Here is a 12,864-nt window from a genome sequence, read left to right on the forward strand (position 1 = left end):
ATATATATATATATATATATATATATATATATATATATATATATAAAATATTATTATAAATTATTTTTATAATAAATTAGTTTTATGTAATAAATATTTAAATATGTGTATGTAATAGGCATGTGACGGTATCAAATTTTCATGATGCGATAATTGCTGAAGCTTTTGTCACAGTGTACAGTATTATTACAATATTGAAATAAGTTGCAAAAAATTGTGTTGTCATAGTATAACAGGCTTAAGAACTCTTTCTTAAAACAAAAATAACTGAACATTTAAATACAATAAAACAGTACAATAAAAAATACATTAAAATGTTTCAAAAGAATTATAAAGAACAACAGGTAACACTATATAAGGTCTCTTTATTTAACGTTAGGTAATGCATTAACTAAGATTAAGAATGAGCAATAGCTACATTTGTTACAGAAGGTATTATTAAAAATGCAACTTATCATTGTTAGTTTTAGGTCCATTAAATAATAATTAAAACTTTTGATTTTAGTAATGTTAATAAACATTAACTAGAAATTAACATTAACTAAGATTAATAAATACTATTTCAAATGCTAATAAATGCTATAATAAAAGTATTTTTCATTGTCAGTTTGGTAATAATGAATTGACATGTTAAGTAAAGAAGCCTTAGGTCATCAAGTGTTACAGAACAATAACAAATAATCAGAACATTTTCAGTCATGCTGTAGTCCATATTAAAATATAAAAACTGTTTAAGTTTGAAAATAAATTGCCTATTAAGTCTTTAAGTATTAAGAATCTGGTGCTGTGATGAACAACATTAGGAGGACAAAAAATATTCAATGGCTGTTTTAAGCATTTTAAATACTGTAGTACTGCAGCTGCTTTGTTTACTGGGTTTTCCGGGGTAACCGCAGCATTTCTGCTGTTCCATCATCGCCCTCTGCTGTCAGAGAGTGAGCATGCATTTTCATTCAGCGCATCTCCTTCACAAGTTCCGCCATGTGCTTCTCATGCACATTGGGTTTGTTTACATAATGCGGGCAGCAGTGTTGTGCTTTTTATATGGTTGATGGGTAAAGTAAAATGTAATATAAAAATTGCATAAATATGCATATTCATTATTGTGATATATCGTATTACCAAATATCGGCAGGTCTAGTATGTAATATATAATAAAATATGAAATTAGTTTAACAATTAATCAATTTAATAATATTTATAATAATAAACAATAACGATAATATAAAACAATTAAAAATATATTAAATATATTACTATTTTGGTATTTTATATATATATATATATATATATATATATATATATATATATATATATATATATATATATATAATAAATAATTTTAATAAATTTTTATAATATTAATACTATTTTTATAAAACATATATTAAATATAATATTTATATAGATTTTTAAAATATAAACCGTTATAACAATTACATTTTAATACCCCTCTTTGATTCATATGTGCAGTAAATTAAAATTAAAAGCTATATTTTTTATGTAATACACAAAGATTTTGAAGAGTTATTTTTAGCAAATTGAAGCATAAAATATATGTGTTATGTTTAATCCACTACTTATTAGGTGTCAAAGGGGTTCTGCAGTTTAGGGAGTCCACAGTAATATGTACTAAGTAGTGAGTGATTGAGCTTGCTTTTTGAGTGTCCCAGGGTGCATCGTGTGGAGTTGGGTGTTTAGTCTGTTACTATCCTCCTCCCCCATTTCTCTCTCTCTTTCTGAAAGAGGGTGCTGCTGGGGGAACAAAGGGGATTGTGGGAGAAAAGAAAGTAGGTCATATCTGACTAGATCATGTTGTTGCCCCCGTTTTGTGTGTGTGTGTGTGTGTGTGTGTGTGTGTGTGTGTGTGTGTGTAAATGAGATGGAAAGATGCTCATTGAGAAGTTTGGTATCAATCAGATCATCATTGTGAACAGAAAAGACAATAAGAATGTTTGTCTTTATGAGTCTGTACACCTGTAGCTTGTCATGTATATTGAGCTGATCTTCTGGGATGGCACATTGAATGGATCTATAATTACTGATCTTGATCAACAAAATCCAGATTTCTAGCCACTTGCTCTTGCTGTCAAATGATGAGAATAATCATGATGCTTCTCAAAGTCCGGTTCCAGACAGTGGCTTAAGCATGCACACACATATATGGGCTTAAAAGGACATACAGTACTCTGGGCTTTTGAGGGATTTGTCCATGTCAGGCTTTGTCCATTAGGGTCAGCTGCTAATACTAAACCATGCGATTACTTAATCAGCCCTTTAACAACTCGTAGACAAAGAATATTTGCCGTCCAAATTTCATTCATGACATCTGTTGTATGATGTTTGGTTAAAAGGAGGAGTTCACCCAATTCTGAGCCTTATGGCTCCAAAATCTTATGTTCCAAGCACTTGTGAAGCCATAAAATTGCTTTGTATTTAATTGTAAGTCATTATTTGCTGAAAATTGTCCCCTCTGCCTATTAATTTTTTTTTTCACTTAATAATCATGAAAATTAGTTTGTTTCTAACACAAAATAGCCTAGAAGACAAAATTTATTGGATTTTTTTAATGAATTTTATAGACGTATCAATTAACAGCACTATGTGACTTAAAGGGTTAGTTCACCCAAAAATGAAATTTCTGTCATTAATTCCTCACCCTCATGTCGTTCCACACCTGTAAGACCTTAGTTCATCTTCAGAACACAAATTAAGATATTTTTCCATAGAATTTAAGCAATTTAATCAACACTTTCAAGGTCCAGAAAGGTACTGAAGACATCGTTAAAACAGTCAACGTGTCTGCAGTGGTCATTTTTAATTCTTTAAGTCATTATTTTTGTTTTGTTTTTAGTATTCTCATCGCTTCATAAAATTAATTTTGAACCACCGCAGTCACGTCAACTTTTTTAACAGTGTCTTTAGTACCTTTCTGGACCTTGAAAGTGTCGGTTAAATTGCTGTATGGACAAGTCATATACCCCTCGGATTTCATCAAAAATATCCTAATTTGTGTTCCGAAGATGAACGAAGGTCTTACAGGTGTGGAACGACATGAGGGAGAGTAATTAAAGACAAAATGTTAATTTTTGGGTGAACTAACCCTTTAACTGAATGGGAAAGAGAAGTGTGAACAGCCTTCTGAACACCGTTGGAAGGGCGAGTAAATGATGAATTTTCAATAGGGGGGAACTATTTGTATAATTACTTTTAGCCCAAAGTCACATTCTCTGCCCGCGTCCCTCCTGACGCCGATCCCTCCTCTCCATTTATGAATGGGCAGCTTCTGCGCTCTTAAAGGATTGAGTTCCAAATCTGTTTCCCTCAACACTCCACCAGAGTGGCCCACAGAGGATGGATTTAGAACCCCAATTTCTCGCCTTTTTCTATGCCTCGACTTTATCTTCACCCCCTGAAGCAGATTTTCCTTTGCACACACACACTTTCCCGCTGTCGCTCTCTCTCCACACCTCCCCCGCTCTTTCACTTTTATGGACTTTATATGTTAGAAGTGTTTCCTTATTTTTTTTTAATCCTTTTTATGACATGCTCAAATAACTTGAAATAATGATAAACCATCAGAAGACACACAAACGTTTGACCAGGGGATTAGTAGCATGTTACCTCTCTAATAAAAGATGATGAATAGCTTTTATAACCAAGCAGGGGCTTTTCTAATGGGCAGCTGCACAAAATTAAATCCATCCCCCTCAGCTGGGCGTTTTCCTTTGTGTGAACAGTTATTGTCTGATGTCGATATTATACTTCAGCTTCTTTAATGAGTTTTGGTCTGTTTCTGTGTGTTTTGCTTTTGATTTCGTGTGTGTGTGTATGTACATTCATTGTTATTTTCCCCAGCATATCGCATTGAATCATTGCTGGTTTTGTACGCTCACATGTTACTAGCCCAAAAGAGTCTTAGAAGTATGTGTGTGTTCGGCTTCAGTCTAAATCCTGTAGCTCCGTCCCTGCATTGACAGTAAAGGAGGCCCGAGCATTCCTTTCATTCCTGTCCCAGCACACACACACACACACCGACATCAGTGGGATAACCCAATAAAGGCCCACCGATCTTGATGGGCGGAAAACAGCACAGCTCACCCTAATCTAATATTTACTCGAGTATCAAAGCTCTTTCTCCTGTCTCTTGTTGTTCCTGTCTGTCTGTCTCTATTTTTGCCCAAATATGGACTTTAGGCTGAAAGATGGCAGTGGACATCAAATCGATGTGTGTTTGGGGTGGTGTGGGGGTGGTTTGGTACCCTTGTGCTGTCAGAGCATCTCTCTGTCTCACTCATTCTGTCTCTCTGCTGTCGATGGGCACAGCTGAGATGTTGTCGGGGCAGAATGTGTCCAGAGGGTGAGGTAAGTTTAGCTTTACAGACATTTACTTAATCTAAATAGAGACATACTATAGAATTCTGTTGTTTTTATATAAAGATAATTAGAGTTGCCTAACTCTAAACCTAAAAGATTTTTTTTTTTTTTTTTTGCCCTTTGATAAGTAAAAAAAAGGTTTATTTATGAATCAGTTTTTTATTTTTATTTTTTAAATCGCTTTTGGGGACAATTTGTACCCAAATTATAGCATATACAGAGACACACACTCACTGGATATTCACTACTGTTGAAAAGTTTGGGGTTAGCAAGATTTTTATAATGTTTTTGAAAGTAGTCTCTTATGCTTACCAAGGCTGCATTTATTTGATCAAAAATACAGTAAAAAAAAAATTCATATTGTGTTTGTGTGACTTTTTTTTTAAGGTTTCTTTGATTAATAGGAAGTTCATAAGAACACCATTTATTTAAAATAGAAATCTTTTGTAACATAAGGTAACACTTTACAATAAGGTCTCATTTGTTAACATTAGTTAATGTATTAACTAACATGAACTAAAAATGAGCAATACATTTGTTAGAGTATTTATTAGTCTTTGTTAATGTTAGTTAATAATTAGTTCATTGTTTGTTCATGTTAGTTCACAGTGCACTAACTAATGTTAACAAATACAACTTTAATAATATATTAGTAAATACAACAATTTTAATAATATATTAGTAAATGTTGAAATTAACATTAACTAAGATTAATAAATGCTGTAGAAGTATTGTTAACTAGAGTAGTTTACTAATGGTAACTAATGAAACCTTATTGTAAAGTGTTACCCATGATGAATATTGTTACTGTCACTTTTGATTAATTTAATGCATCCTTGCTGAATAAATGTATTAATTTAAAAATCCTACCTACTGTAAACTTTTGAACAGTATGTTCTCTGTAATAAAAATGTGAATGGATAGAATTTTTATGTGTTATTTAGCATTTTAATCCTATGTCTTATTTAATTGGAATGGCAATTAGATTTAAGTAAAAAAAATAGACATAATACACTTTGGTTGATATTTCTTCCAGTTTATTTGTTAGATGGGATTGGAAAGTCAGGTGGAGCACATCCAGCTACCAATAAAAGTGTAGTGCTCTATTGTACTACTTTTATATCCAAAAAGCGGATTGAAATGTATGCCTCTGTAGACTGCTGTCAAGTAATAAAGGCACTTTCTTTCCATCTACAACCGTAGCCGAAACTATTGGCAGTGACATAAATTTTGTGTTTTGCAAAGTTTGCTGCTTCACGTGGTTTCTTTGATCAGATGCATTTTAAGTAATCACAAAAAGCTTCACTGGCCAAATGAACCTTCTTACAAAAACCCAAATTTAACAGTTTTTTGGCCCTGGCACAAAATGACCAGCTAACATAAATTTCACTATTCATATGTGAAAGTGTGAACAAGTATTAGTCAGGAGAAATCACTCCATCATTGTGATTAGATTATAAGAGCAGACTGATTGCAATAAAAGGAGGGAAGAAGTGCTTCCAATTATGGTGTTCTTTAGCGGTTACCTCCATAGAAAGACATGCAGCCATCATCACTTTGCATCAAAATGGCCTCGTAAAAATTGCTGCAAAGAATATTGCACATGAAAAGAACCATTTACTGGATCATCAAGAACTTTGAGGAGAGAGGTTTAACTACATTAAATTAGGCTTCAGGATGTCCCAGAGTGTCCAGCAAGCATCAGGACTGTCTCTTCCTAAGGAGTCTGCTACGGAATTGCCACCACCAATGCAGATCTTGCTTCATATTGGCCGCAGGTGGGTGTGAATGCATCTGCACTGTGAGGACAAGACTTATGGACATCCGCCTGGTGTCAAGAAGGGCAGAAAAGAAACCACTTCTCTCTAAGAAAAACATCAAGAACAGACTGAAATTCTGCAGGAGTACATGGATTGGACAGCAGAAGACTGGTGCAAAGTTAGTTTCAAGAATAGTCAGGATTTGACCCAGAAGATGATAAATTGTTGAGGTTATGAAGAAGGGTCAACACTGAAAATATTGACTCTTTGCATGTATTGAATGATTTTGCCAGTAAAAGCTTATAAAACTTATGAAATGCTCATCATTGTTTTTCAGTATACCATAGAAGCGTGAAAAAATTATGTACAAATACTGAGGTAGCAAACTTTTCAGAACAAAATCACTGCAAATACTTTTGGCTACGGCTGTATACTACCCTCTTTTCCTTTCTCTTATTCATTTTCTACCTGTTTCACACCATTCTGTTGTTTAAAGCAATTCAGACCAGCCACAATACCTCCAGGGACATTTAGCTGTGGGAAAAGCTAAAGTCAAACAGATGAGAGAGAGAGAGAGAGAGAGAGAGAGCGAAAACAATGTGCCACTGACTGAACTGAGGTAACCGTCCCTCACAGGAGTTTATGACCTTTTGGTGATGTTGGACATTATCACAGCAGTGCATGAGTGCTTTTGTCAGAGGGAAAGTTCTACACCTCGGTTTGCTGAGCTGAGGTGCATCATTGACAATAGTGAACCAGTAGTGTAGAATGATCTGGAGTGATCTGCCCACTCACAAAGAATCAACCTACCCACATATCAGAGAATTTTTTTCTATGCAAACACACTGTGCAGTCAGCAAAGTTACTCATGGAGTTTTATCTCTTATGGGAATTCCCTGCAATGAATTTTATGTGTGCTTAAACTAGTCTAAACAAATCAGTTGTCAACATCTTTGTGTGTGGAAAGAGGATAGGAAGTACAAGGCCACAAGACTCTGCTGTCCTCGCCTGTGATTGGCTGATGACCCTCCTCCTCTGTGTTTCTCCTCATGAGTTCATTAATGAAATGGATATCACTGTGGAGATGGATGTTTCATTGCTGTGTGTGTCCTGCTGTGTCTGAAAGGCCATAATATGTTTGATGTCTCTCTCCTGCATGGATGATTGGCACCTGGTTAATGCCTTCAAAACCAAAAGTTACTGTTTGTTGGTGCTTATTACAAATCATTGCAAAGGAGTAGTCAGGTGAAGAACATTTCCAGGACATTACTGCCGTGCAAAACTTCATTGTCATTGCTGTAAGGCAAAACAAAACGTATATTATTCAAATTTACTACAGTACCATTCAAATTCCTTTTTTTGAAAGAAATTAATACTTCAACAGGGATGCATTAAATTGATTAAAAGTCACAGTAAATACTTTTGCATTGTTACAAAACATGAAAAAATGTATCATGGTTTCCACAAAAATATTAAAGGTGCCCTAGATTATGTTTTTAAAAGATGTAATATAAGTCTAAGGTGTCCCCTGAATGTACGAATGAAACGCCCCGATTTTATGCAGCGGCCCCTTTAAATCCCGTGGTCCACACCCACAGAGCTTGCGCTTGCCTTGAACAGTGCCTTAACAAAGTTTACACAGCTAATATAACCCTCAAAATGGATCTTTACAAAGTGTTCGTCATGCATGCGGCATGCATGCGTCGGATTATGTGAGTATTGTATACTGTTAGATTGTTTACTTCTGATTTTGAATGAGTTTGATAGTGCTCCGTGGCTAACGGCTAATGCTACACTGTTGGAGAGATTTATAAAGAATGAAGTTGTGTTTATGCATTATACAGACTGCAAGTGTTTAAAAAAGAAAATAGCGACGGCTCTCTTGTCTCCGTGAATACAGTAATAACCGATGGTAACTTTAACCACATTTAACAGTACATTAGCAACATGCTAACAAAACATTTAGAAAGACAGTTTACAAATATCACTAAAAATATCATGTTATCATGGATCATGTCAGTTATTATTGCTCCATCTGCCATTTTTAGCTATTGTTCTTGCTTGCTTACCTAGTCTGATGATTTGGTTGTGTACATCCAGACGTTAATACTGGCTGCCCTTGTCTAATGCCTTTTATAATGTTGGAAACGTGGGCTGGCATATGCAAATATTGGGGGCGTACACCCCGACTGTTACGTAACAGTCGGTGTTATGTTGAGATTCGCCTGTTCTTCGGAGGTCTTTTAAACAAATGAGATTTATATAAAAAGGAGGAAACAATGGAGTTTGAGAGTCACTGTATGTCATTTCCATGTACTGAACTCTTGTTATTTAACTATGCCAAGATAAATTCAATTTTTCATTCAAGGGCACCTTTAAGCAGCACAACTGTTTTCAACATTGATAATAATAAGAAATGTTTCTTGAGCACCAAATCGGCCTATTAGAATGAGTTCTGAAGGATCATGTGACACTAAAAACTCAAGTAAAGGATACTAAAAATTAATTTTTCCATCACAGGAATAAACTACATTTTATAAATGGAAAACAGATATTTTAAATTTTAATAATATTTCACATTATTACTGTTTTTACTGTATTTTTTTTAAATCAAATAAATGTAGCTTTAGGGAGCATAAGAGGCGTTTTTTCAAAATCATCTGAAAATCTTACTGACCCCAGACTTTTGAACAGTAATGTATTTGCTTCAAGGCAGTTTTTCCATGTACTAATTGTGTGAAATGTGACCCAGACCCAGTTTTTGTTTGATTATTATCAGTCACTTTGGGATGTGTGTGTGTGTGTTTAATGTTTGCAAAGCTGTTAGTTTTAGCAAGCACGCTAAAACCAAAGAGAAGATCCTCAAGGCGAAGAATTTCACTGCTTTCAGGACGTCACATTTGTGTGTGTACATCATGTTGAGTCGTCTGTACACATTCACTTTTTGCCAGCTTTTGTTACTGTGACTCTGTTGAGGCTGAAGGACACAGGAAGTCACTACTAAAGAAACTTTGTTCATAGAGCTTCCTCGGTCCACTCTCTGTTTGCACTTTCACTATTGCTGTATGTGTATATTTGGGTGCCAGTTTGTGTCTGCGGTGTATTTGCGCAAGACCTTATGATGTGCTTCCTTTTAAGACAAATACCCTGCCCGGGGTGTTACCCGTCGGCCTTCTTGCGCCAAATACCACTTGATCACTAAGATTTGTTTTTTGAGCTGTAGATTATGCGTGTGTTAATCTCACTATTACATAAAGAGATGCTTTTGAAATATTAACTCTCTCCCTGGCATTGACAGAATTTTCTGTCATTTATGACCCAATGCTTTTCCGCTATTGACAGAAATTTCCAGCAATACATGTTTTCACTGTTATACGGTAGGGGGTGCTATTATGCATCTTCTAAAAGTGTACTGAATCTCCAGATCAAAACACAAGCGAAGAAGCAGAAACAAGTGGTAGAAGCATTGCTTATGCACATGTAAAATAATGCGATCATCAAACATTAAACAACATATCACTAATGTTAACAAATGAAATGTCGACTCAGGAAGTGATATAGGACTGTACAAGCTAAGGGAGTGTTGATGTACTTTATCTACTCCATCAGTGTTTTGATCATCTTTCTGAATACAATCTGGGGTGTAGTCTGTGGCAAAATATGATTTTCTCATCTTTTTTGTTAAAAATTATGTATGTTTTATGAAACTTACCCACATTCAAGTGTTGATAAAAAAGAATGCATGAAGCTAGAATAAAATGTTTGTTTGTTTGTTTGTTTAAAAGCAGAGGCTCTGTTCTTTCTTTCGATTTATTGTATGTTCAGATCAGAGGTCGCGTTAGACTTTCGCACTGTCCGTCATTTTGATGGACAGGATACTAAAAATTCCATCATAATCAATTATTCCCCGTCATTTTTAATTTTTAGATTTTATGGATAAGACGTTTAATAGTTTCTTTTTTCGTCCACATTTTCATTTTTATTCACAAGCTTACAGGATAAGTAAATGGGCCTAGGCTATACATTTATTTCTATTATGAAAAGAAAGTTGTACAAAGACAGTGTGTCACTTCTCAGTTTTCATCTTGAACAGTTGTTGCGGATCGTGAGTGAACGCGATCATCCCTTCATCTTTACTACTTTACAGAACGAAATAAACATGAATGAACATCAGAAAATATGTTGCAAGATACAGTAGCTTACTGAAATCTGTACCATGTCTCAATCAGTGTTGCAAATAATGTCATGTAACATTATACCTCAAAAAAGCCATTAGTAGACCATAAACTTGACAGTCAGCAACAAAGCAAACCATTTAAAACAAAACAAACTGGATTAGAAACTTAATTATGTAAGTATAAGTATGATAACTCATTATAAAATGGACTGAAATTAGGTGCTCGTCCGTGTGTAATTAAACGCATCGTTTTTATTTTATTCTGGAGACTGAACTCGCGCTCTGCTGCCACACTGGAGCGCACTCGCCACCTACTGGCCAGGGGTGGGAATTACAGTTAAAAGTTACATCAGCCTCAGTGTAATCTGTCAAAATGACGGAAGCCTTCAGATTTTTCCGCCACTGCAAAAAAAATTCCGTCAATGACGGAAAATTTTCGGTTAATGCGACCTCTGGTTCAGATATTCATAAAACAAAATATTCTGGGGGCCATGAAACTTTCTGAAAATGATCAAAAATGCTGCCACTGGCGGGGAAAGGGTTAATAGCACACACTGACCTGGGGTGCGTTTCCCAAAAGCATTGTTAGTCAACTATGATCGTAAGTCCCATTGAACTCTATTGGCTTTGGGAAACGCACCCCTGAACAGTCAGGGTTTTCAATGTCAGTTCTTAAAGAAAAAATGAAAATTTACTCACCCTCATGTCGTTCAAACTGAGTCTTCCGTTCTTTGTGTGGAACACAGAACAAGATACAGTATTTTGAAGATTGTTTTAACACTTTTCAAGCTTTTGTCCGTATAATGAAAGTCAATGGGTTCAAAACAACATTGGACCCGACTGACTTTCATTGAATGGACAAAAAGCATGAGACAGTTTTCAGAATGTTTTATCTTGTGTTCCACATAAGGTATGATAATCTCTGGTACATAGTGAGAAGCTTGTCAATGAGAGTGACAGTTTGTGATATCCTTCAACAGGAAGCTCCCCCCCCCCATAATCCTCAGAAAATCAGCTTGGCTGATCCTGTGTTTTAACACACTGTCTAGTCAGATGGTTTGAACACCCCAGTCAAAGACCACTCTCTCTGTCGTTCCTGTCACCCTCTGGTTCTCTGAACACTGAGTGCTTCCAGCTCTCAGATTTCTCTCTTTCCCTTTCAGTGTTGTTGAGGAAATTGCAGGTCTTATTAGTTCAGTGCATTAAGTTAAAAACATCTCTTAAAATGCCAGTTTCTGAGTCAACCAACCTGGAAAGACTTGGAGTGTATTGGAGTTAGTACAGAAGCATGTTCCCCTTGTATTCTTGCACCAAACCCAATCCACCCCCCATATAAAAGCCTCTTATGGTACCTCCATAGAAAAGAGGGGGTTGGGGGCAGATGGGGAAGAACTGGATTAAGAGGAATGTGACACAAACTCTTAGCTTTACATGGTTGTATGTGCATACATTTGGTGAGGACTTTAAAAGAACATAATCTAAATCTACATCTACAATCTTATCTTAAAGCTACAGTGGGTTTGGTGTTCGTTGAGTTCCAGCCAATAATGTTAATTGTCTCTTAAAATGGCAGGATTACTATCCCTCCTTCTTCACCTCCTTTTAAGCATCTTATCCTCCTTTTATGTCCTTTTTGGAGAGGTTAATAATATCTCTTTCTCTCTCTGTGCAGTGTGTGATGGATTGCTGTCTGCTTGTGCAATTGGAAAGAAAGGCTTGGGTGGATGTTTGTGCCAGTAAGCACTGGGTGCCCCAAAATGCCCCTTTATACTGGCACAAAGAGAGTCTAAAGAACCAAAGCAAACACTCAAAGAGCCGCTTGTGTTATGGTGTGTCCCTCTTACAAGATTCAGAAACATTTATCCGATTTACCACTATTAAAAATCTAGCCTATGTTGTGGTCAATAACAGACGTCGATATTTACATCCAATACTGTTTTAAATGCGTTTGTGTGAACACTAAAAAAAAGTCATTTTAAATGATACAAGTTAAAGGTGCTAAAGAGGATCTTTTCGCCGACTGAGAAACCAAAGACTGTTACTGAGTTTTTGAAATGAGCGCATGCGTAAGAACAACCCCTCCGCTTTCACGGGAACGCCTCCCAAAACTCGTGCACGAGTATTGGAATACGAGTGTTTACCACCGGCATTCGCTGTGTCGTGTTAGTGGATTCATTATGTCGGACTCACCGCAGGTAACTCATAATCTGCAGTTGTTACTCCTGTCTCCTGACAAAAACATCGCATGCGGCGCCTGTGGAGTGTGGAAAGTTACTGGAGCGCGCAGCCGCGCTCGTCTCTCACAAGGAACGTCACGGCAGTGATTGACAACCCAGAGGGCCAATCGTTTACGCGATGATCGCGTAAACGATTGGCTGATGTTTTTAAGGCCCTACCTCGTGCACAGATGATGTATATTAATATTATTCCTTTCAGTGCACCTAATAAATAGTCTTTTATCAGTTAGTAAAGACAGTTTCAAGTAATATTGCAAAAATGTATAAAACAAAACATCCTCTTTAGCACCTTTAATTTACACATCACAACATT

The 12,864-nt window shown here is 36.0% G+C and overlaps 1 protein-coding gene across 12 annotated transcripts in view; it reads left to right on the plus strand.

Moving 5' to 3' along the window:
- The window catches only part of arhgap12b (Rho GTPase activating protein 12b), a 68,618-nt gene that overhangs the window by 15,349 nt on the left and 40,405 nt on the right, over window positions 1-12,864 (plus strand). The gene's annotated exons all lie outside the window — the stretch shown is intronic.

This window comes from Megalobrama amblycephala, linkage group LG20 (assembly GCF_018812025.1).
Source record: "Megalobrama amblycephala isolate DHTTF-2021 linkage group LG20, ASM1881202v1, whole genome shotgun sequence".
Lineage (NCBI taxonomy): Eukaryota > Metazoa > Chordata > Actinopteri > Cypriniformes > Xenocyprididae > Megalobrama > Megalobrama amblycephala.